The sequence below is a fragment of the Nicotiana tomentosiformis genome, chromosome 5, assembly GCF_000390325.3.
Source record: "Nicotiana tomentosiformis chromosome 5, ASM39032v3, whole genome shotgun sequence".
NCBI lineage: Eukaryota > Viridiplantae > Streptophyta > Magnoliopsida > Solanales > Solanaceae > Nicotiana > Nicotiana tomentosiformis.
This window is the reverse complement of record NC_090816.1, coordinates 126,390,132-126,394,133: the sequence shown is the minus strand read 5'-3', so window position 1 is coordinate 126,394,133 and position 4,002 is coordinate 126,390,132.

Genomic DNA, 4,002 nt, shown 5'->3' with positions numbered 1-4,002 from the left:
AAGGCCTCATATTTTTCCTTAAAGCTTTATACATATCCTTCTTCTGTATTTGCTCTTTGAGCTCAAACTCGAGCTGGCTGATTTCCAAGCGAGACCAAAAGAAGCTTTCGTGATGAAGCACTGAAGCCTGAAAAAACAACGAAGTCATGAGAACATGACTAAAACTAACCAAAATTCGCAAAGGGATCAAATAGTAGACGTCTTACCCGGTTCAGTGCCTGTTGCTCTTCACTGAAGAGGCTTGATGTGCCAACTTCATTCATCTTCGCCTAGTGCTCCTCGGTCACAAGGCAACGAAGGTAGGTAGCCATACCCACAATCGACAGAGCCCGGGCATCCGGTGGGATAGTAAGAACGACCGTTCTCTTACGGTCGGGATCCAAGCTTGGTGCAGGGAACTGCCTCACCAGCTTCGGGCTCGAGCTTGGCTTGCCCGCTCCCAATGGCATGTCCATTTTTGGGACCTCCCGGTGACCAAGTCCGGAGTAGTCCTCCAATATGCCCATGTCCATGCCGTCAAAGAACATGTTGAGGGCATCGTCGGGGCCTGGTGCCGTCTCGTTTGATTTTTCTTTTTCAGCTTGAGCATCTTCGGACATGGAATCTGTGTGGGATGGTGTCCACATGATGTAAATGACTCTAGCTACCTCTTTCGGGGCAGGACTTGCTTCTCGGGAGGCTATGGACTCCAGCTCTCCTTCTGGCTCCCGAGTTAGGGGGATCGACCTCTTGGCTACCTTTTCCGGTTGCCACCTGCTCTCCCTCGTCGATGGTCAACTCATGAGCAATAAGCTCAAGGTCGTCATACTCGGGGTAATCCCTAAGCCGGTAGAGGGAATCAGAGTGTGGTTCCCTGGACTTGGTGCTCCTTTTGTTGCTTTTCCGGATCCCGACAACCACCCTTTTCTTCTTCACCCCAGCATTCAGGAGCGCGATGACTTCCTCTTCTTCTTTTTCTCCTTCTTTGCGGCAGTCTCGGGTTGTCCTGGAGTGGAGGGTTTGGTAAGAGAGGACGGGTCCTCATCCTCATCCAACGGCCTGAGCTTGGTGGTCTTGGTCAAACCAGTGAAAAGGAAGAAGACTTAGCAAAATATAAGGCAAGTGTGTGAGTAATCACTCGGGAGAGAGCCTCGCCATGGGAACGAGCCTCCCACTTGCCCTTCGAGAGCTTACGCCATGCGCGCTCGAAGTAAGACATCTGTTTACAAATCCCCTCGATCCACTCCTTGAAGTAGGGGACTGCATTAGGAACCCGAGCAACCACTTCACAAAGATAAATGTAGACAATTAAGAAAATAATGAAAGGGAGTGCCAAATACTCAAGAAGGAAAATACTTACGAGATGCGTTCCACTTTTCGGGGAATGGTAGAAATTCGGAGGGAATGAGGTCTTCGGTTTTCACCCGAACGAACCTCCCCTGTCAACCTCGATCTCGGTCCTCGTCAATGCTCAATAATGGAGCTTTATTTGCTCGACGAACAAGCTTGATCAACCCCTTTGGAAGATTCAGTGACTGTAGAGATGAAGCAGATGGTCGAGGGTGAACAGAGGTGCTTCGGTGTTGTTTACGAAGTGACAAAAGAGAAATATGATCCTTCAAAATGACGGGTGAATCTGCCCAAGACATACCTCGTACCTTTTGCAAAAGTCTAGGACTACGGGGTCCACCAGGGCGAGCGTGAAGGAGTAAGTGTAAACACTTATATACCCCTCCACATGAGTGGTGATATCTTTGTTAGGCCCGAGGATGACCACCTTCTTTCCTTCCAAGTTACAGTCTACTCGAACTGTGGGGAGTGTCTCCTCAGTGACAGAGCATATGTACCTCCATGCTCCCTTACCTCGATCCTGTTGATTGGAGGCCTTTTCGACATTGAAGTCAATCTTGATAGTGCATCCCCCGGGAATGAAGCTCTTCAAGGGAGGCTCGTGGGCCACCTCGGGATGGCCACCTCGACATTTGTGGTCGGATTGAAAGATGAAGGGGCGTTTTGCTAAGGCATGAATTTTTGAGTTTTTGCCATCGGATTCTAGGAATATGAAGGTTTGAAGAAAATATATGAAGATTTGAAGAGGTGATGAAGATATGAAGGTTTGGGTTGAATATTTAAAAAGAAAGTATGAAGATTTGAAGATCTAAGGAGCAATGTATGAAGATTTGAAGAATTTAAAGGTAAGTAGAGAATTCAGGGATAAATCAAAGAGCTTTAGAATCGGAAAGTGGAAGTAAAAAAGGGGTCGGAGATTTTATAGAGGAAGGACAATCAATGCGTGGTGTTTCACATTTGAGGACAGTCAACCGGCGGTTGACACGTGTCCGAAGTCAGAGCGACACAGTTGATGGGACATTTCGTTGGCCCGTTAACTCGGTTATAATGAATGAAGGAAGGAACCGGGGTCCATTTATTGCTTCCCATCGCTTTGATAAATCTACCCTCCGGAAAATGAGGGGACTATATGTGTACGGGTACCTTTATCTTTTTTGCTACCGAGAAGGTTACCCCCGTTAATCTCGTCCCCCCCCCCCCCCCAAAAATTATTTTGATCGTCAGGCGTGAAAGATCTTCTCCTACTCTTGAGGGCTTCGTGTTATCACGGTTGCAACCGTAATTGTTCTTGGCCCGGTCACTTAAGAATTCCCTAAGGTGGTCATTTTTCAGCAGTGTCGCCACCTCTTCGCGCAGATGCTAGCAGTCCCCAGTCCGATGACTGTTCGTCTCATGGTATTCACACCATAAATTAGGATCCCTCTGACTGGGATCAGACCTTATCGGCTTCGGGAACCGTGCTTCTTTAATGTTCCTCATAGCCGATACCAACTCTACTACACTAACGTTGAAGTTGTATTCTGAAAATCTAGGGTAGGAAGGATCTCGAGAACCTGACGTTCCCTTGTCCTGTAATAACCTGTTATTCCGACCGAGATCAGTTCTTCTATCGGTAACAAACCTGTCTGCAGACAGGAAGCCTCTGCCGCGTCCTTTGGCCCATTCATAGGGCAAAAATCGGCTCCTATAGGACCGTCTATCCGTGTCGAAATCATCTTTTGATTTCTCTTTATTCTTTTCCCGACCTTTAACCGACGTTCGGAAGCCGAGATGATCATCCTCAATCCTTATCTTTGACTCGTACCAGTTGTGAACATCCACCCAAGTTGTCACTTGGAACTCGAGCAAGCTTTCGTTCAACTTCCGAGAAGCATCAGAACTTCTCGGATTCAACCCCTTGGTGAATGCTTCAGCCGCCCACTCATCCGGAATAGCCGAGGGCAACATACTTTCCTTCTAGGACCGGGTTATAAATTCCCACAGCAACTCGGACTCTCTTTGTGCAATTCTGAATAAGTCAGCCTTCCGGTCCTGCACCTTTCTTGCCCCAGCATGGGCCTTAATGAAAGAATCCATGAGCATCTCGAAGGAATCTATGGAATGCTCGGGCAACAATGAATACCACGTCAAGGCTCCCCTCTTGAGTCTCTCTGAATATTTTCAGCAAAACTAATTCGATCTCGTGGGGAGCTAAATAGCTTCCCTTCACCGCTGTCGTATAGGTGTTGGTATGCTCCTGAGGGTCTGAGGTCCCATCATATTTCGGCACGTAGGGTATTTTAAACCACTTCGGGATCAATTCTGGTGTCGCACTTGGTTTGTACAACAATTAAGTGTACTTCTTTGAGTCTGGTCCTTTCAGCACTGGTGGTGCACCTGGGATTTGGTCCATGCGGGCGTTTACTTCCCTCATAAAACGTATGAGTTCATTTTTGAAGGGATCTCTCTCGTTGTTGTGACCAGATCCACTCCCCCGGCCCCATCGAAGCCGGCCTCGCCCCTCGGGGTGTTGCTTTCAACCCTCTGCGTTCTTTGATTTGCAGGAGCACCGGGAGGAACTGGACCTCGTCTGTTCATGTTATTGGAAGCACCCGATAATGCTTTCTTCTTATCCTTCCGTGTGAGATGGCCTAGAATGACCTCTTGTTGTTCCTGCAGGACCCTTACAGCTTC